This window comes from Leucoraja erinacea, chromosome 2 (assembly GCF_028641065.1).
Source record: "Leucoraja erinacea ecotype New England chromosome 2, Leri_hhj_1, whole genome shotgun sequence".
Taxonomy (NCBI): Eukaryota; Metazoa; Chordata; class Chondrichthyes; order Rajiformes; family Rajidae; genus Leucoraja; species Leucoraja erinaceus.
Genome location: NC_073378.1, coordinates 126,093,559 through 126,116,370, shown reverse-complemented (window position 1 = coordinate 126,116,370; position 22,812 = coordinate 126,093,559). Strand labels below are relative to the sequence as shown.

The window sequence follows — 22,812 nt, the reverse complement described above, 5'->3', positions numbered from 1 at the left end:
GCAGGACCCCTGCAGCAACCAACTATTTTACATTATTTTTTATCATGCTCTCTCTCCAAAGCTCTCACAATTCTTTTACTGATCTTTTACTGATCCAGGTCACCTTTCGAACACATCAACTGAATCTGTCTCCACTACTTCATTTCCCCCTCATCACCAATCCCCCGACACTCATGTTACAAATAATCTTCTGTGGGTCACTTTTGGATCCATTACCCTTCACCTGCATTTCACGTCCACTGGTTCTCGAAGCTTCCACAGTTTCTCCCCGCACTGCCTAGAATGGTGGGTTAAAGGGCTTGTTTCTGCGGTCTTGTACATGTATGTGCAGAACCATTGTCACCTTTAAGGCTTGCAGATACAGTCATTGTATGCAGCTCGGAACAAGGACTCTTTAGTCAGAGAGTGGTGAATCTGTGGAATTCTGTGGAGGCTGTGGAAGCCAAGTCAGTGGATATTTCTAAGGCAGAGATAGATAGATTCTTGAGTAGCACAGGTGTCAGAGGTTATGGGGAGAAGGCAGGAGAATGGGGTTAGGAGGGAGAGATAGATCAGCCATGATTGAATGGCGGAGTAGATGCGATGGGCCGAATGCCCTAATTCAAACCCCGATACTTATGACCTTATGACCCTGCAGCGTGTGAGCAAGCTGAACCGAGGGCTTCTCCATTTTTTGTACTTGGTCCTTGTTTTTTTTTTTGAAAAAGGATTAATGTTTTCATCTTCCTCTGTGTCTGACTGAGGAACAAATTTCATAACATCCAGTGATCAGCCACTTGCTGTTGCCATAGCGATTCTCACGGTTTGTCGTTTTGGGGAATTCTTTTTTTTCAAATAAAAGATCAAACAAATGCGAACAACCTTTCTTGTCACAGAAGCATCGGTTTCCCAGGCGATCTCCACTGCAGGAGTCGCTGGAGAAAATAAAATCCCTCGACGAGTATTCCAGTGAAAACTGAAGTCCATCACCGAGATTACATTATTCAAAGCCACGGGAAAACTGCTAAAAGCAATAAAAATAGATTGGCACAAGACAAAGCCATTAAAGGATGTTCACCCACATTGCTTGCAATAATTAATTATGATCAGGCTGACACGTCTGAGAAAGTCGAAATGCTGTTACAAATTCACAATCCATTTTAAAAACAGGACCAGTGGTGCTGGGCTTATGTGCTATTGTTTTCCAGCTTAGCGTGTAGAGGCCAGGAACTCCTGCAGTGAGGAGTTTCAGACAGCAGACCATACCTTATAACGTGAAGGCAGGGTCCCCTGTTGATTTGCTGAATTGAAGTGCATTGGCAATTGCTTGGTATTACAGGCCGCTGGATTTCAGGAGGATTGTTTTCTAAAAAAAAAATCTCCCAATTGTTACTGATACTGAGTATAAGTAATAATCAGTAATAATCATAATTAACAGTAATATATTAAAAAATATATAAATATCATATTTATATATTATTCATATATTATTATTGTATAAATATTGATTAAAAAACATCAGTAAAGGGCCTGTCGCACTTAGGTGATTTTTTTTGGTAGACTACCGCAAAATTTTCAACATGTTGAGAAATTTTCGCCGAAAGTGGCGGCAATTTTTGTCGTCATAGTTGCTGTCGTAGGTTGTCGCCAGGTGTCGTAGGTGAATTCCATTAAAACTAGTCCCTGGCAGCCGCCTAAAGAGTGGCCAAAGTGGGACAGGCCCTTAATAATCGGTAATGTGGTTTGTAATAGCGCGCTGGCTGTGAGATTTTTGATACATTTTTGATGCATAATACCTGGAATGCACTATAGCAAACAAGGGATCCCAATGTGTAGGCAAGAACTGCAGATGCTGGTGTAAACCGAAGGTAGACTAAAAAAAAAACTGGAGTAACTCAGCGGGTCAGCCAGTGTCTCTGGAGAAAAGGAATGGGAGACATTTTGGGTCGAGGCCCTTCTTCAGACTGAGCCTAATATATATATATATACCTCATAACTCTGATGACTCAAAATGGTTTTCTTTTAAGGTGACACTTTGGCAAACCAAGTCCTACAATGTTACGGTACAATGGGATCAACAGCACAAGCAGAGCCAGCACTTTGAACATCTGGCTTTCGCTGTACTCTGTGCAAGAAGCGTAGCCTTTCTGTTTGATATCACAGAACAAACAGAATATTTCATGATTTCCAGAGTGAGAGTTAAAAAACAGTGGGGGAAAAGCTGATTGCTGTTGCCTGTGTGTGTCAGCACAGTTTCAGACTGAGAAGCAAATTCTCAAAACATGGAGTGATCAGCGACTGATTGTTGCTATGGAAATTCTCGCTGGGGGTGGAATTCCTCTCTCTCTCTCTCTCTCTCTCTCTCTCTCTCTCTCTCTCCTCTCTCTCTCTCTCTCTCTCCTCTCTCCTCTCTCTCTCCCTCTCTCTCTCTCTCTCTCTCTCTCTCTCTCTCTCTCCCTCTCTCTCTCTCTCTCTCTCTCCTCCCTCTCTCCTCTCTCCCTCTCTCCCCCCTCCCTCTCTCTCCCTCCTCCCCTCTCTCCCTCCCCTCTCTCCCCCCCCCTCCCCTCCTCCCCCCCCCCCCCTCCCCCCCCCCCCCCCTCTCCCCCTCCCCCTCCCCCTCCCCTCCCTCCCCCTCCCCCTCTCTCTCCCCCTCCCTCTCTCCCCCCTCTCCCTCTCCCTCTCCCCCTCTCCCTCCCCTCTCCCTCTCCCCCTCTCCCCCTCCCTCTCTCCCTCTCTCTCTCCCTCTCCTCTCTCTCTCTCTCTCTCTCCCTCTCTCTCTCTCTCCCTCTCTCTCTCCCCCTCTCTCCCTCTCTCCCTCTCTCCCTCTCCCTCCTTTCTCTCCCTCCCCTCTCTCCCCCCTCTCCCTCTCCCCCCCCCTCCCCCTCCCCCTCCCCCCTCTCCCCTAATTTTCTTTATTTATTAACAAAAAGAATTCCGAAGACTCCAACCTTCCCCACCGACTCCTATTCCCGTTCTGCACATCATGAAATATTCCATTTGATGTACGGTTCCAAGCAGAGCAGGCCACGCTTCTTACAAACAGTGCGGCAGCATTCAGATGTTCAAAGCGCTGAGGCCACATGTGCTGCTGGTTCCATCGCACCGAAGCAGTCTGGTCATGGTTTGCTAAAATGCTGTATTAACGTAAAGATTAGGCAAAGGAAATGAATGACCTGCTCTGCAAAATTCGCCAAGTCTCATCAAGAGGGAGTTAGATTTTGCTCTTGGGGCTGAAGGAATCGAGGGATATGGGGACAAACGGCAGGAATAGGGTAGTAGTGATTTGAGATGATCAGCCATGATCATATTGAATGGCCGTGCTGGCTCGAAGGGCCGAATGGCCAACTCCTGCACCTATTTTTCTATGTTTCTATGTTTCATTCATGAATATTCAGCAAGGATATTGCAGATTGGGTCACATGTGGCCCCTTGCTGTCAATTCTGATCTAATGTCTGAGATAACTCATACATGTCAGTGAGTCAGTGCAACCCACAGACCCCACCTTTTGAAATGGAGTTTAAATTTACAGCAAAGGTGGGTTTTATGGAAGAGATGGGAGACTCTCAGCTCGATCATAATTCATTAGGACAAGTGGGGTGGGCAAGCATCTTCCAATAGCTCCCCCTGTTAATGCATTCTTATTTTTCTTTATTGCTTTCCATTTGCTTTTAACATTGGCAGACCTACTCTGCAAATTACTCTGTGTTAATCTTAGAGGAAACGGGAAGAGGTTTTTGCATGACTCCATTCACTAGTGACACCATTGAGTAACTGTCACTGATAGGTAAGATCTTAGTGTGAAAGTGCCTTTGGGCAGCTACGGAGAGTTAGAGTGATCTTCAGTCAGCGCCTGGTGAATCTGTGGAATTCTTTGCCACAGAAGGCTGTGGAGGGCAAGTCAGCGGATATTTTTAAGGCAGAGATAGATAGATTCTTGATTATTGCGGGTGTCAGGGATTATGGTGAGAAGGCGGGAGAATGAGGATAGTGGGGAGATAGATCAGTCATGATTGAATGGCGGAGTAGACTTGATGGACCGAATGGCCTAATTCTATCCTATCACGTGACCTTATGACCTTAAAATAAACCAAAGGCTATTGGAATGAGAAGGTTCACTTGCCTATGGGAATTATTTACAATTCATTAAAGGACATATTCAGGGCTTTAGCTGGGACAGTTGGTTCATCTAATTCACTTGTCAGATCATATTGTAGACTTTTAGGTATAAAAGGAACAGTGTGACATATGTGTGGGAAGGAACTGCAGATGCTGGTTTAAACTGAAGATAGGCACAAAGTGCTGGCATAACTCAGCGGGGAAGGCAGCATCTCTGGAGAGAAGGAATTTGGTGATGTTTCGAATCAAGACCCTTCTTCAGACACTCGGACATATGTGCCCCTCTTGATTTTGAGCGATGCTAATTACTATTCAGTGACTGGTTCAATTCAATTAGCATGATATATTTTGGAACCCACTACCTACATTTTCTCCCACTTATGTCAAAGCAATAACAGCGATGGGGTACATCATCACCTACCCTCTGTGTAGGAAGGAACTGCAGATGCTGGTTTAAAACGAAGATAGGCACAAAATGCCGGAGTAACTCAGCGGAGCAGGCAGCATATCTGGAGCGAAGGAATGGGTGACGACTTCGGGTCGAGAGTTCCCGTCTGAAGAAGGGTCTCTACCCGAAACGTCACCCATTCCTTCTCTCCAGAGATGGTGCCCATGTCCCACTGAATTACTCTGGCATTTTGTGTCTTATCACCTGTCCTCTGCAGCCTCTGGAATCCAACCCTACCAGCTCCTCAGTCCTGAGGACAGATGCTCACATTTCGTCCAAGCCGTGAATGCACTGACCCGAGTGTAATTGAATCAGTGCTAAAACGAAACCACTGCAATTTGACTAAGTTCAGGTCAAATCTGGTGCTGGCCTGCAACAAATCTCCATGAGACAGCACCTGCCATCCTTACTTGTGGTGAGCTGAATGAAAAGTGTAAAGGACTAAAGATTTCCCTATTGGGTGCAGAAGTAAGTGGTCATTTGATTGTCCAATTAATTTTAAAAAACTGTCCTCCTGATTAAATATGATTAAATATTACTGTTTGAACGCCACATTGTCACCTTCCCCTTGGCTAACAAGGACCGTTCTACATTACCTTATCATCACCTTCATTGATCTCTCGTTTTCACACCTTACCCTTCCATATCTCTAGTCTCCCTTTCTCCTGACTCTCAGATTGAAGCAGGCACGGAAATCGCTATCAAAACATGGGGGGGGGGAGCACAATTTCTTGCCGGCCGTGCGCGAGCATGCGCACACATGCACACATGCACACATGCACACACATGCACACATGCGCACACACACACACACACACACGAGAGGCTTCGGCCATGCGCCCTGTGGACGGTAACATCAGGAGCTGACCTGGTTGGTGACCGACTCCGAACTCCAGCAACAGCAGCTTCGTCCGCCCCGAATCGTGGGGCTTTAATCGTCCCGTTCGCGGGGGCTTCAACATCAGGAGCAGCGATCGCCTCGACACAGCAATTTGACCGTGGGGCGGTGGAAGATCCCACAAGCAGCCGGGCGGGGCGATGAAACCTGTCCCGCTGAGTCACGCCAGCATTTTGTGTCTCAAGCGAGTCAAGAGTGTTTTATTCTCATATGTCCCAGATTGGACAATGAAATTCTTATCTTCGGTGTAAACCAGCATCTGCAGTTCTTTCCAGAACATTAAAAACTGTTTGCTCGACTCTGTGCTGTATTGTCACCTCTTGCTTTAATCATTCCATCATGTGTCGTTAATACACAAAGAGCTGCAAATCTAAATTGATCAATTAGAAGCAAACGTTATGACCTAGAAGGTAGACAAAAGTGCCGGAGAAACTCAGCGGGTGAAGCAGCATCTATGGAGCGAAGGAAATAGACAACGTTTCGGGCCGAAACCCTTCTTCAGACTGATCAGAATGACCTGGAATAGAGCCTGCAACACTGCATACAACACATGGTAACTGAGCAAGCAGGGGAACATTCAATTAACATGAACAATGATTGAGTTCAAGTTCAAGTGAGTTTATTGTCATGTGTCCCTGTATAGGACAATTAAATTCTTGCTTTGCTTCAGCACACAGAACATAGTAGGCATTTACTACAAAACAGATAAATGTGTCCATATACCATGATATAAATATATACACACATGAATAAATAAACTGATAAAGTGCAAATAACAGAAAATGAGTTATTAATAATCAGAGTTTTGTCCGAGCGAGGTTTAATAGCCTGATGGTTGTGGGGAAGTAGCTATTCCTGAACCTGGTTGTTGCAGTCTTCAGGCTCCTGTACCTTCTACCTGAAGGTAGCAGGGCGATGAGTGTGTGGCCAGGATGGTGTGGGTCTTTGATGATACTGCCAGCCTTTTTGAGGCAGTGACTGCGATAAATCCCCTTGATGGAAGGAAGATCAGAGCCGATGATGGACTGGGCAGTGTTTACTACTTTTTGTAGTCTTACCTTCTGCCCAAAGACAATGTTTAACAATAAGGTCTTACGCAACAGTGACATTTAACAGTGGAATCTCTATATTTATTACACAACTAAGCTCTGTTGAGGAAAATATGCCTACTTCTGCTTTTAGTTCCTGACGAATAAGAACATTTGTATTTTTTTGTAACTGACGAGGGGGAAGGAAGGACTGGCTGCTTTTGTGAAAGCATTCCTGCTGTAACTGTCTGAGATTTTAAAGTTATTTGGAAAACCTTACCTAAAAGGATGCAACAAACGTCACTTATTTTCCGGGTTACTTGCCAAACCAGCCAAAGCGAATCCTGTTTGCATGCACCAAATGCATTTGTGAAATGCCTTTTCACTGCATGCACAATAAACACATCCAGTATTGTTGAAGTGGCTTTCTTTGATATTCTTTGTGATGATGGTATGTCGGGAGATGACATCACCATGTCCCATGGTCAAGTAACAAGACGTGGCCAGACATGTGACATTGCTTTTTTCCTGAAATTTAAAATAGAATACAATGAAAATCTTGTTTTGGTTATCGTCAAAAATGCTCCCAGTAAAAATACTTTGCCCATTTTGAGTGGGCTCGTTTGCCTGAAACGCAATAGTTTAGTTAAAAAAAAACATTGAAATGAAAGCAGCTGTTGGAACCGAAGCACTGAACTAGTTAGAGCTGCTGAGAGAAATCTCAAAACACCAATAAACTTCAATTAAGAATAAAACATTGGAGGCTAGATTAGAAATAGTTTCAGGACAAAATCAAAAGGCTGCTGAAACATAAAAGAGGTCCCTTCCTTGCTCCGCTTTCAATAGGTTGTCATTTGGCAGTTGTACAGCTTCTAAACTTTAGCCTCCAGCAAGTGTGGTGTGTAGAGGAGGCAAGCAGACATTGCTCTGATATCCGCTCAGTTTCTCCAGCGTTTTTGTCTACCTTTGATTTTCCAGCATCTGTAGTTCCTTCTTAAACATTGCTCTGATATTGCTCTGATATCCCAATCACTTGACATTTCCAAGTTCACTTCTTCTTCTTGCCTATGGCGCGCACAGCCTAAAGTTGTAGGACAACTTGTTCTATTTGATCTTATTTGATTGCGTTTGCTGAAACAGAGCAGACCACGTGCAATCTCCCACCCCCAAGTTGATATCATTGCAAAACACCGAAACAAATACATTTTGTGATTGAATGAAACTTAATTTATTGTCACCATGTAAGTTTTATTACTCAAGGCCAAAAAAGGGGGACCCAAAATGCTGGAGTAACTCAGCGGGCCAGGCAGCATCTCTGCAGAAAAGGAATAGGTGACGTTTCGGGTCGAGACCCTTCTTCAGACTGAGGGTCAGGGGAAAGGAGAGATATAGACGGTGATATAGAGAGAGATGGAACAAATGAATGAAAGAAAAATGTAAAATGAATGCAAAAAAAGTAACGATGATGAAGGAAACGGGCCATTGTTAGCCATGGGCTAGGAGAAAACGAGTTATAGACAATGAAACTCACCAGGACGACATAGTCAAGGACTAGAGTGGGGGGAGGGGTGGAGAGAGAGAGGGATGCAAGGGTTTACTTGAAGTTAGATAAATCAATATTGCAGTTGCTAGCAGGTCGAAAAATGTTGGGGATACTCACTCGGCTAGGCTGCATCTTTGGGCAAAGAAACAGAATTACACATTCATAGTCAAGACCTGTGACACAACTGGTAGAGCTGCTGCCTCACAGTGGCAGAGGCCCGGTTCGATCCTGACCTCGGGTGCTGTCCATGTGGAGTTTGCACGGCCCACCTGTGACTGCGTGGGGTTGCTCTGATTTCCCCAAGTTTGTAGGGAGTGGATGAGAAAATGAGTGACAGAATGGGCAGCACGGTGGCACACCTGACTATACGGGTGCTTGTCTGTACGGAGTTTGTACGTTCTCCCCGTGATCTGCGTGGGTTTTCTCCGACATCTTCGGCTTCGACCCACACTCCAAAGATGTACAGGTTTGTAGGTTAACTGGCTTTGTATAAATGTAAATTGTCCCTCGTGTGTGTTAGAACTAGCATTAGTGTGCAGGGATCGCTGGTCGGCACGGACTCGGAGGGCCGAAGGGCCTGTTTCCATGCTGCACTTCTAAACTGAACTGAATTAAGCCTTCCGAGTTCCATTGAACCAATGATGTGAAAAGGTAACTCTGTTTCTCTCTCCACTGATGTTGCCTGACCTGCAAAGTATTTACAGCGTTTTTTGTTTTTATTTCAGATTTTCAGCATTGACTGCTATTCATGTTGACAGCATTTAATGATTCTTATCACAGAATTTTTCAAGGTGGTTATATTTGAGCTCAAATGCCAAGAGGAGGAGTCTTTCCTCCAATTTCTGCTGTCGTGTCTAATAGCTTTGCAGAGTTTGCCATTCAATGTTCAGATCCAAGGTTACGCGCTCCTCTATTCCAAGTAACCTTTAACATGTGAAAGTATTTTGCTTCAAATGTATCTGCGTTTGGTAATAAAAAATGACCGCACAAGAATATATTGGGAGGATTTGGGAGGAAAATGTAATAATGTCATGGGACACCTTTCTCATTTTCTACAACATTTTTACACATATGAACATCCAATGTGTTGCATAGAAAATTAATTGCTCATATGATGACTGCTGACCTGTTGACAAACATGATATCCAATTTTCATTTCGCAAGATGAATGAGGCAAATAGACTAGAAGACAGATATACCCTGAGGATGCAGTCGGGAGCAACTATGCTCTTGTTGAATAGTGTTTTGTGATGTTACCGAAATGAAAAATATAACCTCCAGCAAAGCTGCAGCCATTGCATATTTGATAAAATATTCCCACCACAATCATGGAACGATGTTTTAATACCATGGCCCTATGAATTAGGAGTAGGTCATGTTATTCTGATACCAAGCTGATATACAGCTGGAATTTCAGATGTTTTTCTAAATCAGATTGCTTTAGTTCGATTCCGGTCGTTGTATACCTGTATGCTTCCCATTTTCGTCGCATGACTAATTTTTAGTTTAGAGATACAGCGCGGAAACTGGCCCTTCGGCCCCACCGAGTCCTCACCGACCAGCGACCCCCGCATATTAACGCTATCCTACACACACTAGGGACAATTAATATTTATAGAAAGCCAATTAGCCTACAAACCTGTACGACTTTGGAGTGTTTGGGGGGAAACCGAAGAACTCGGAGAAAACCCACGCGGTTATAGGGAGAACGTACAAACTCCGTACAGACAAGCACCGGATCGAACTCGGGTCTCTGGCGCTGAAAGCACTGTAAGGCAGCAACTCCACCACTGCGCCACTGTGCCGCGACTAATATTTTACATTTGTCAGTATTCAATTTTGTTAGCCTTATTTTTGTCCAGTTACTTAATCTAATGATCAATAAATCTCGCCGAATATCAAACCAAAAGGGGGATACTAATCATCCAGTGCCTAATGAAGGTATCCCGATGTGACAGTTAGCGAGGTTTTCGACGGTGTGGATTTTGCTTTGCCATCGTGAGGTTTCTTGAGGATGTGACAAGCCCTCTTGACAGGAGGAAGGTATTTCAAATTCCTGTGCCTTCCCTTCTGAAAGGTCTGTGATAAATGACTGCACGGGAGACTAAGCTCAGTCAGTATCAAGGGTAGGACACAGGCATGAGTTCATAGCTGGGTAATGGGAATGAAGGAGAGGAGTCCCAGGGGCCAATGCTCGATTCTCCTTCCATTACCAGTGTGCAGGAATGAATTGGAAAGTAATTAATTTCCCATGCCGCACGTTTGTGGGGCTGGGGTGGTGTGCTGTGTGGTGGCTGCTGTGGGAATAGCGGAGGCAACTGAGAATTTGCAGGGGGAGATTGTCAAAATTGCTGATCAGTCATGAATGAAGTTTAATATTCAAATCGCAGCACACCACAGTGACAATAGGTCCATTAGTTTGCTTGAAGCGGCATCTAAGTCACCCTCCATTTCCCCCTTGTCCGACCCCATATTCTAATTTCAACACCGCTGGTTTGCGATTGTAGTTTTTTTTTTGTCCCCCTGACTCACATGAGAACCTTACCATTTGTTACTGTGCTATGATGTTTGTGAAAGCCAAACTCATTGTAACTGGTGTGGGAAGGAACTGAAGAAGGGTCTCGACCCGAAACGTCTCCCCACTCCTTCTGTCCAGAGATGCTGTCTGTGACGCTGGGTTACTCCGGCAGGTTTGTGTCTGTCTTCATTGTAAATGTTGTCAGAGCCGATAAACTGGCACTTGCCAGAGTAAGTCGGCTCAGCAGTTAATGGGAGGTCGAAGACCTCGTCAGGTAAGTGGAAAATCTTCCTCTGCAGGAGCTACAAAGACTGGTGCGCTCTTAATAGGCCTCTTGGTATCACGGATTACATTCGACAAGCTTTAATTATTCCCATCCTGCCGGAAGACTTTACCGAGGATAGTAACTTTAAAACCAGCCTCCAGAAAGGCAATGTTAACCGTATGTTGCGGGATCTCTCCCATAAGCACAGTCTCTCATGGGGCTCAGTGCAATGCTCAAAAAGGCAGCAGGGTCATTAAAACTGAATTCATGTAGTCGGGATAAAAAGACCAAAAGTTCTAATGAGGTTGAGTACCAGGCAAATATTTCAAGGTTAAACGCTGCCGTGTCTCAAATGACTTGACGATTAGCAAAGTGTACAGTGGAGAACCTTTTTATTATTAAAGACATGCAAAGTTCCAGGGGCTGCAGTCTGCAACTCATCAGCAATCATTTCTTCATTATAATCACAATCTCCAGTCATTAATAATTACTGCTTCTCCTTGTGATGTGAGAGCTGATTGTGGAGTTAGAATACATTACGTCCCCATTATACAACCTTGTGCATGCACCTTTATCAAGCTTCAACCAAGCTTCTTTTAATCATTCCATAAATAAAATCTGATCTTACTTTGTGGAAAATGCCGTGAATTCCTGTATCTTCCCCCTCCCGGGAGCTTCCTCTGCTTTAACAGTCAACAGGGTTTCAGACATATTGCAATATATTTTAAAATATCAAATCAAGCCGTCGGGATTAATTGAAAGAAAATTGGCATCGGCAGCTTCCCCTCAAATCACCAGAAGTTAAAGTAGTTTCAGAAAACCGGCCCGGTGGCTCAGCGGTAGAGTTGCTGCTTCACAGAGCTTGCAGCGCCGTAGACCCAGGTTCGATCCCGACTGCGGGTGCTGTCTGTACGGAGTTTGTACGTTCTCCCCGTGACCTGTTTTCTCCGAGATCTTCGGTTTCCTCCCACATTCCAAAGACGTACTGGCTTTGTAAGTAAATTGGCTTGGTATAAGTGTAAATTGTCCCTGGTGTGTGTAGGATAGTGTTAATGCGCAGGGATCGCTGGTCGGCACGGGCTCGGTGGGCCAAAGGGACTGTTTCCGCTCTGTATCTGTAAACTAAACTAAACTAAACTAAACTAAACTAAGCACCTATTGTTCACTCATGAGATGTGGGTGTCACAGCCAAAAGCAGCATTTGTCCATCTTTCATTGAAAGTGAGGAGATAGTGAGCAATCACCTTGGTAGTGTGTAAGATGGAACTGCAGATGCTGGTTTAAACCGAAGATAGACACAAAAAGCTGGAGCAACTCAGCAGGGCAGGCAGCATCTCTGGAGAGAAGGAATGGGTGATGTTTCGGGTCGAGACCCTTCTTAGGTTTGGAGTCACACGTACTGTAGCTCAATCAACACCAGGTTTGTGGACTTTCTTAACTGCAAGTCTTTAGTAAGATCAACAATCAGGATCCTGGGTAGGAAGGAACTGCAGATGCTGGTTTAAACCAAAAATAGACACAAAAAGCAGCAGTAACTCAGGCGGGTCGGACAGCGTTTCTGGAGAAAAGGAACAGGTGACTTTTCGGGTCGAGACCCTTCTTCAGACTCCAGGATCCTGGACTGAGAAACATAGAAATATAGAAAATAGGTGCAGGAGGAGGCCATCCGGCCCTTTGAGCCATTCATTGTGATCATGGGTGATTGTCCCGATCAATAACCCGTGCCTGCCTTCTCCCCATTTCCCTTGATTCCACTATTCCACATGAACTGTTTCTCTTTCTAAAGGTGATGTCTGAGCAGCTTCAAGGATTTCTCGTTTTTATATCAGATTTACGACATCTGTAAAAGATTTATGATTTTCATTTACGGTAGAATATGCTGCCAGGTTTCAAAGTCGTCTTGTTGAGCCTCATTGTTTCTAACACGTTTTCACCTATCCCACAGCTAACGATGGCCTGTTTATCATCGTTACTTTTTTTGCATATCTTTCATTCATTTGTAGGAAGGAACTGCAGATGCTGGTTTAAACTGAAGATAGACACAAAATGCTGGAGTAACTCAGCGGGACAGGCAGCATCTCTGGAGAGAAGGAATGGGGACGTTTCGGGTCGAGTCTTTTCTTCAGACCCTTCTCTCCGGAGATGCTGCCTGCCCCGCTAAGTTACTCCAGCTTTCTGTGTCTTTCATGCATTGTTCTATATCTCTCTACATCACCGTTCACATCTCTCGTTTCCCTTTCCCTCTCAGTCTGAAGAAGGGTCACGACCTGAAATGTCACCTGTTCCTTTTCTCCAGAGATGCTGTCTGACCCACTGAGTTACTCCAGCTTTTTGTGTCCATCTTCGGTTTAGACCAGCATCAGCAGTTCCTTCCTACACAGAATATGCTGCCCGCCCTGAAGATGTTCCCCAATGCCCTATGGCAGGTCTTCTGCCTGCCCCTTTTGCCTGGTTCGTCCTGGGTAATTCTAGACCTGCCATGTTAATTGTTCTCTTTCCGCAGTTGCAGCCTGACCCGCTGCGCATTTCCGGCATTCTCTGTTTTAATTTGCAAAAGTTAGGAGTAACTGAGCTCACATTTAAAGAGAGTAACCTATTTAAAAAATTCCAGATTTAATCAAACAGCTAGCGTTTAAATTCCCCAGCTGCCAAGATGGGATTCAAACTCATTGCTGTGAATGCTGCTGCAGTAACACAATGATTGCACCATTGTGGCTGGAGCAGAGTCTCTGAGCCTATCTTCCTGATGGAGGCATCAGATGGATCATTGCATGAAAATGTGGTAACCTCCCATTTCTCCTTGGAGAACAAAAGGCTCATTGATTTTCCACAGCTGCTCCATCTGCCAGCCTTGGACCTGAACTGGTTGCGCTGGACGATCTTCCCATTTCACTTGCGCCCAAAATACTTTATGTTTCGCTCAGCACCATAGTCATAGAGTGGTACAGCGTGGAAACAGGCCCTTTGGCCCAACTTGCCAACACCGGCCAACATGTCCCAGCTGCACTAGACCCACCTGCCAGCTTTTGGTCTAACTTGAAAAAATGGGGGCCCCATTTTTAGTTTTGAAGAGATAGATTTTGGGGAAAAAGCCAGTGTATGCTTGGATCAGGGTCAGGGGAACACTGTCTGGAGAAGGGCCTCGACCCGAAACATCACCCATTCCTTCTCTCCAGAGATGCAGTGTGAGATACTGATGCTCAGTAACTGCTGAGTTACTCCAATGTTTTGTGTCTATCTTTGGTGCAAACCAGCATCTGCAGTTCCTTCCTACACATTTCATCTGCGTTTTGGCCCCCAACTTCACCGCATACACTGGAGAGAAGGAATGGGTGACGTTTCAGGGTCGAGAAACATCACCCATTCCTTCGCTCCAGAGATGCTGTCTGAAAAGCTGAATTACTCTAGCATTTTGTGTCTATCTTCAGTGTAAACCAGCATCCATAAGTGATAGGAGCAGAATTGGGCCATTCAGCCAATCAAGTCTGCTCCGCCATTCAATCATGACTGATCTATCTCTCCCTCCTAACCCCATTCTCCTGCCTTCACCCCATAACCCCTGACGCCTGTACTAATCAAGAATCGTATCTATCTCTGCCTTAAAAATACCCACTGACTTGGCCTCCATAGCCTTCTGTGGCAAAGAATTTCCCAGATTCTCCACCCTCTGACTAAAGAAGGTCAGTCCCCCCGCTCCCTGTTTTGTTGTTTAATGGAAAGGTGACTGTAAAGGAACACTAGTTTTCAGTAAAATGCTTTGATTAAAAGAAAAACAGAAAATGCTGGAAATACTTGGACAGGCTAGATGTAGGAAAAATGTTCCCGATGTTGGGGGAGTCCACGACCAGGGGTCACAGTTTAAGGATAAGAGGTAAGCCATTTAGGACTGAGATGAGGAAACACATTTTCACCCAGAGAGTTGTGAATCTGTGGAATTCTCTGCCACAGAAGACAGTGTAGCCCAATTCACTGGTTCTTTTCAAGTTAGACATAGCACTAAACTTTGGGCTAATGGAATCAAGGGATAAGGGGAGAAAGCAGGATTTTGGACGGTCAGCCATGATCATATTGAATGGCGGTGATGGCTCAAAGAGCCAAATGGCCTACTCCTGCACCTATTATCTATGTTTCTATGAATTCTTCACTATCCACTGTTCTTTAGATGGGTTAGTTGCCCTAAGATCCAGCTTGGGGTTGGATTTGTGGCAACCTTTCTTCTAGAATCACACAGCCCAGTGGTTCTCAATCTATGCCCACATTTAATCTCAATTGAATGGGATCACACCTGGTGTTTGGCATTCCAAATTCAGCATCCAGATTTCACTGTTTCGCCAACCTGTACTCTTTGTGTCAGTATCTCTCTCAATTGGACGATAACCAGTAATTGAACCAGTAATCCCGCCTACACATAGTAATTTGAGCAAGCAGACATTTCTAAAAACCTATATCCTCATAGATTCATGGTCGCAGAGAGATGTAGCACAGAAACAGGCCCCTTGACCCACCAAGACATGCTGGCTTGTAGGTGCATTGCCTTAAGCGAATTGCCCCAAGTGTGCAGGATGCGAATGTGGGAAAATATAGAACTAGCGTGAATGGGTGATCGATGATCGGCGTGGACTTGGTGGGCTCTGTTTCCACGCTCTATCTATAGACTAGCGTACGTTTGCGCTGACCAAGATTCTTTTGTTTGCCTATGCGCCGGGACAATTTAAAGTGGCCATTTTAACGTAACAACTTAACCTTCCTTAACGTATTGCGTAGACAAAAAATGCTGGAGAAACTCAGCGGGTGAGGCAGCATCTATGGAGCAAAGGAGTAGGCGACGTTTCGGGTCGAGACCCTTCTTCAGAGTTCCTCAGACTCATGTCGGTGAGGGGGGAGGGGGGGGAGGGGGGGGGAAAGGAAGAGGCGGAGACAGTAGGCTATGTGGGAGAGCTGGGAAGGGGGAGGGGGAGGGAAAGGATGGAGAGAGCATGGTAGACTTTTCTGGCAGCTTGCACACCAAAAGAAAATCATAAGTAATACATAGGATAACACATTGGCTACATTTAACATGTGTAAGAAGGAATTGTAGATGCTGGTTTAAACCAAAGATAGACACAAAAGGCTGGAGTAACTCAGCGAAATAGGAAGCATCCCTGGAGAGAAGGAATGGGTGACGTTTCAGGTCAAGACCCTTCTTCAGACCATCCCGCTGAGTTACTCCAACTTTTTGTGTCTACCTTCGGCTGCATTTAGCAATTGTTCACGAGGTGCCAAACAACATGACATATGTAGCTCGCACAGCTGGAATTGGCGCCAGTTGTTCCTTATTGGATGGTGAATGGAGTGAGGAAGTGATTTTTCACTTGGGAGCCAGGGAACAATTTCAATTCCCTTCTAACTCGGGTGCAGCAGCCAACCTCGGATGGAAACCTGGCATTTCCCATCCTACGCACAGCCCCATACACACACGATCCCTGGCAGTGAGCATGCTTAGAGCAGAGATCCAGGCAAACAGATTCAGCTGAACACCTCCGCTCAGTCTGCCTAAACCTACCTGATCTCCCGGTTTGTAAACACTTTAACTCCCCCTCCTATTCCCACACTGACCTTTCTGTCCTGAGCCTCCTCCATTGTCAGAGTGAGGCCCAGCACAAATTGGAGGAACAGCACCTCATATTTCGCTTGGGCAGCTTACACCCCAGCGGTATGAACATTGACTTCTCTAACTTCAATTAATCCTCGCTTTCCCTCTCTCTTCTCCTGCCCCCCTTCCCGGTTCTCTGACCAGCCTTACTGTCTCCGACTGCATTTTATCTCTGTTTTTTTATTTTTTTATTTTTTTTTTTTTTTTTTTATTAGAAGTACAGTAAATTACAGTAATACACATCACATATATCTTATTACATTTGTTGTACCACTTCATTTTTCGAGCTTTAAAAAAGGTAGAAATAATAGAAGTAAGGACAGTGAGCAAGAATCGTGAAGGTGCAGGAAAGTGTTGGGAGAAGAAAGCCCCTTGGGGAAGAAATTAGACAAGGAAGTAAAGAAAGGAAATAAGACCCTAGAAAGAAAAGAAAAAAAAAGAAAAACAATCGCTCTATTGTAACACAAAACTCCGCAAAAAAGGATATACCAACCGTGTTTTAAAATTTTTTATTTTATACCCCCCGTTACCAGATCCTGGCACCATTTATATTTTAAATTACTATTGCACCTTATGCTTGTAATAGTTCCGTAAATGCAGACCACGTCTTTTGGAAGTGGTCTGCTTTGCCTTCTAGGAGGAGTCTCATCTCTTCCAAGTGTAGGGTTTCGAACATGTTTGAAATACTCTCTAGAATTTAGAATTTAGGAGATTGAGAGGGGATCTTATAGAAACTTACAAAATTCTTAAGGGGTTGGACAGGCTAGATGCAGGAAGATTGTTCCCGATGTTAGGGAAGTCCAGGACAAGGGGTCACAGCTTAAGGATAAGGGGGAAATCCTTTAAAACCGAGATGAGAAGAACTTTTTATTCACACAGAGAGTGGTGAATCTCTGCAACTCTCTGCCACAGAGGGTAGTCGAGGCCAGTTCATTGGCTATATTTAAGAGGGAGTTAGATGTGGCCCTTGTGGCTAAGGGATCAGGGGGTATGGAGAGAAGGCAGGTACGGGATACTGAGTTGGATGATCAGCCATGATCATATTGAATTGCTGTGCAGGCTCGAAGGGCCGAATGGCCTACTCCTGCACCTAATTTCTATGTTTCTATGAAATCCACATTTTTATTGTTGGTATTAGAGCATTTTTCCAAAATTTTGAGTATGCTTTTTTCCCATTATTAGCCTGTAATTAAGTAAGTTCTTTTGAAACACATTTAATTCGGAGGTACCTTCCGATATTCCAAAAATGATCCATTCTGCTTTTGGTACAAGTTTTATTTTAAATAATTTTGTGAAGATTTCAAATATTTCGTTCCAGAATTTTTTAATTGACATTTATCACAAATGGGTGAGACAGCCAGTAGAATACTCAGGATCCATGCTGCTACATATTATAATGGTGGGTTCAGGAAGGAACTGCAGATGCAGGTTTAAACCGAAGATAGACACAAAATGTTGGAGTAACTCAGCGGGATAGGCAGCATCTCTGGAGAGAAGGAGTGGGTGACGTTTCCGGATCTAGACCCTTCTTCAGACTGGTTAGGGATAAGGGAAACGAGAGATATAGATGATGATGCAGAGACAGATAAAGAACAATAAATGAAAGATATGCAAAAAAATAACAATGATAAAGGAAAAAGGCTATTGTTAACTGTTTGTTGGGTGAAAATGAGAAGCTGGTGCGACTTGGGTGGGGGAGGGATAGAGAGGAGAGGGAATGCTGGGGTTACTTGAAGTTAGAGAATCAATATTCATACCACTGGGCTGCAAGCTGTCCAAGCGAAATATGAGATGCTGTTCCTCCAATTTGCATTTAGCCTCACTCTGACAATGGAGGAGAACTAGGACAGAAAGGTCAGTGTGTAATGGTGTGAAAGCGAGCACTATGCTGTGAAGCTTCTGAATGTTTTCCCGCATGGAAATCAGCCTGGACTGTTTCCTGAACCAGTGTCGGGCTAAAGACAGTATGGATGGTAGGTTCAAGTAGATTTAGTTTAGCTTAGTTCAGTTTAGTTTATTGTCACGTGTACCGAGGTACAGTGAAATGCTTTTCGTTGAATGCTAACCAGTCAGCAGAAAGACAATCCATAATTACAATCGATCCATTTACAGTGTATAGATACATGATAAGGGAATAATGTTTAGTGCAAGGTAAAGCCAGCAGAGTCCGATCAAGGATAGTCCGAGGATCATCAAAGAGGCAGATGGTAGTTCAGCACTGCTCTCTGGTTGTGGTAGGATAATTCAGCTGCCAGCACCAAAATTCTTGAAGTGATAAAACAAGAAGGAAATGGGAGTGGAACCTAAATCTGTGCAGTTCTTTCTGTGAAAATCCAAACGCTCAGTGTGTGGAATACAAGAGAGATAGCTGATCTGGAATTTGGAAATCCACCCAGAAGACCATTTTCTACCAAGCTGCTTCGAACAAATATGTATTTCTGATGGGATTCCAAAGGCTCCAAGTACGGTATAACAGATAAATTAATTATCTCCAATTAAAAACTTATTTTAAAGCGAATGGTATGTTAGCATTCATAGCAAAATGATTTGAGTATAGGAGCAGGGAGGTTCTACTGCACTTGTACAGGGTCTTGGTGAGACCACACCTAGAGTATTGTGTACAGTTTTGGTCTCCTAATCTGAGGAAAGACATTCTTGCCATAGAGGGAGTACAGAGAAGGTTCACCAAACTGATTCCTGGGATGTCAGGACTTTCATATGATGAAAGACTGGATAGACTTGGCTTGTACTCGCTAGAATTTAGAAGATTGAGCGGGGATCTTATAGAAACTTACAAAATTCTTAAGGGGTTGGACGGACTAGATGCAGGGGAGTCACCATTCAGGTTTCTGGATAGAAACATAAAAACATAGAAAATAGGTTTGGCAGGAGTAGGCCATTCGGCCCTTCGAGCCTGCACATGTCGGGATGTTCCAATATGATCACGGTGGTCTGGAGAACATACATCCAACTCAGTACCCGGATCTGTACCTAACTTCTCTCCATACCCCCCCAGTGATTCCCTTTAGCCAAAGCACCTTGCTCCAGGGGCCACATCTAACTCCCGGCTTAAATATATAGCCAATGAACTTGGCCTCAACTACCTTCTGTGGCAGAGAATTCCAGGACAAAGATTGTCGATTCACCACTCTCTGAAAATGTGAAATTTCTTTGATCCTCATCTCGGTACCTGCCTTCTCTCCATACCCCCTGACGACTTCTAACCCCCTTATCCTGAACTAAACCTGTGACCCCTGTGTTGTTTTCTGGACTTCCCCCTTAACATCGGGAACAATCTTCCTGACTATCTATGCCCCATCTAGCCTGTCCAACCCCTTAGAATTTTGTAAGTTTCTATATGATCCCCCCTCAATCTTCTAAATTCTAGTACAATGGCCAGCAGGGGTGTGGAGGCGTATGGATCATGTGCGGGCATATGAGATTAGTTTAGCTTGGCATCATGTTCAGCACAGATATTGTTGGCCACATGGCCCGTTCCTGCGGTGTTACTGATCTATGTTCTAGTTTCTGTGAAGTCAAGATCCTAATCAGCCATGAACTGATTGAAATGGTGGAGAGGCTCGAAGTGGAAGGTAGGGTTATCCCCTGGCATAACTTTGCATTGACAATGGCGACAGTGGCTGAATACACAGTTTTCTGCACTCAGAACCATCTTGGTCAGAAGACCACAAGTGATTAGGAGCAGAATTGGGACATTCGGCCCCTCAAGTCTACTCCGCCATTCAATCATGGCTGATCTATCTCTCCCCTCCTAACCCCATTCTCCTGCCTTCTCCACACAACCCCCGACACCCGTACTAACCAAAACTCTATCTATCTCCGCCTTAAAAATATCCACTGACTTTGGCCTCCACAGCCTTCTGTGGCAAAGCATTCCACAGATTCACCACCTTCTGACTAAAGAAATTCCTCCTCATCCCCTTCCTAAGGGAACATTCTTTAATTTGGAGGTTCTGAGATCTGACTGGGGTCAATGAGCCTCGAAAGGTTGTCTTTAAAGGATGGATTGATTAAAGGCAGCCACCTCTAAAGTTGATATTCAAGGAGGCTGGAATAAACATGCTCATTGCCTCCTCTTTCTATATTCCCTTTATTCCCCCCCCCCCCCCCCCCCCCCCCCCCCCCCCCCCCCCCCCCCCCCCCCCAAAAAAAAAAACCCCACAGCTTCCTGGATGATAAAAGCCGAGATGTGTATCTTTTATGGCTACTCCTGCTCCTGAAAACACTCTCTGGGCTTTGCACCGTTACATTTGTCTAATTGTGCTGACACTTACCGCAGGGGACAGCTTCCTCGGTCAAACTTTCAAATCGGCACCTTTTATAGTTGTGCTCTAATTTATAGCTCTTGGGGACAGCTTTACGAGACCCCCTGAGGAACGGCCGAGACACATGAGCTGGCAGCCACGGCCGTGTCTCGGATCGACACCATGCACCACCTGGCAGTGGGCCAAGTCCGTCGCTCCTAATTGCCGTTTCTTAACTTGATGATCGGCACCATTATCCGACACACACAGAAGAATTAAAGCCAGACCTGCAGGGCATTCCGCAGCCCAAGGCTTGCGGACGATATACAATAGAACCGTGTATGCAGTATATCGTTAGATCTAGCTCTTAGGCCCAATGGAAGTAACACTTAGTGTCTGTTCAGGTTTACCCCTATTCAGTTCAACACATAACATGACCATTTTCACCAGGTTAATTCCCGGGATGACGGGACTGACATATGATGAAAGAATGGAGCGAGTGGGCTTGTATTCACTTGAATTTAGAAGGATGTGAGGGGATCTTATAGAAACATGTAAAATTCTTAAGGGTTTGCGCAGGCTAGATGCAGAAAAAATGTTCCTGATGTTGGGGGAGTCCAGAATCAGGGGTCACAGTTTAAGAATTAAGGGGTGGGTCATTTAGGACTGAGATGAGAAAAAACATTTTTCACCCAGAGAGTTGTGAATCTGTGAAATTCTCTGCCACAGAAGGCAGTGGAGGCCAGTGGATGTTTTCAAGAGAGGGTTAAGGGCCTGTCCCACATATGCGATGTTTTCGTCGACTTATACAATACAATACAATACAATTTATTTGTCATTTGAACCCCATTGAGGTTCAAACGAAATGTTGTTTCTGCAGTCATACACACAAGAAAGAACCAAGACACAACACAATCCACACAAACATCCATCACAGCGCATCTCCTCCTCACTGTGATGGAAGGCAAAGACTTATCTCTCCCCTGCACTTCCCATTCCCCTCCCGATGTCAGAGTCAAAGTCAAAGTCAAAGCCCTCGGCGCGGGCGATGGCAATTGTCCCGCGGCCATTAACGCTGCACCGGGTGATGCAAGGCCACGCTCCGGGTCTTGTTGTTGGAGCCCCCGGCGTGCGCTAGCAAAGTCCCGCAGCCATTTAAAGCCGCGCGGGGCGGTGATGTAAGGCCCCGCTCCAGGTACTCTTCAACCCCGCAACTCGGGTGGGTGAAGTCGCCGTTGCGGAAGCCCCGAAAAGCGGTCTCCCAGCAGGGACACGCGGGCTCCCGGTGTCACTGTCCACCAGACCTGCGATAAGCCTCCGAATCCCCGTGGTCGGGTCGCAGCAGCGCGCCACCACTGCTTCTCCCGCTCCGGACTCGGCCGGCCCCGCGATGGTGAGTAGGTCTGCAGGCTCCGCGACTGGTGCCCCAGGTCGTTGCTGCTGGAGGCCGCTCCACGGTGCTCGGCCCCAACGACAACGGAGACCCGACAGAGAAAAGGTCGGGTTCTCCATGCAGGGGATAGATTTTAAAAGTTTCCCCCGCCCCCCCCGCACACATACCCACACAAATACACACAAAAAAAAACTACATTCAAACGAGACAAAAAACAACAAAAAGACAGACGGACTGCAGAGACCGCTGCGACGTGAGTCGCACCGCCCACTCGTGAGTAGTCGCCCAAAGAGTCGTATCTTTTTCTGGTCGTCGCTGGATTTTCACCATTTCTTAAATTTTCGGCGACCTGCTGCAACTATGACAGGGAAGCCGGAGTGTCATCGAAAACATCGCGTAAGTGGGACAGGCCCTTTAGATATAGCTCTTCGGGCTAAAGGAATCAAGGGATATGGGGAGAAAGCAGGAACAGGTTCCTGAATTTTGACCATGATCATAGTGAGTGATTGAGCTGGCTCGAAGGGCCAAATGGTCTGCATCTGCACCTATTTTCTATGTTTCTATGTGGTTGGTGTATCATGTATCTATATACCTTATTATGTATCCACACATTGCAGATGGATTGATTGTAATGTGTAGGAAAGAACTGCAGATGCTGGTTTTAACCAAAGATGGACACAAAAAGCTGGAGTAACTCAGCGGGATAATCAGTATCTCTGGAGAGAA

The 22,812-nt window shown here is 45.2% G+C and overlaps 1 protein-coding gene across 1 annotated transcript in view; it reads left to right on the top strand.

Moving 5' to 3' along the window:
* nrp1a (neuropilin 1a) overlaps positions 1-22,812 on the top strand; it is a 249,136-nt gene that overhangs the window by 100,851 nt on the left and 125,473 nt on the right. The window lies entirely within an intron of this gene.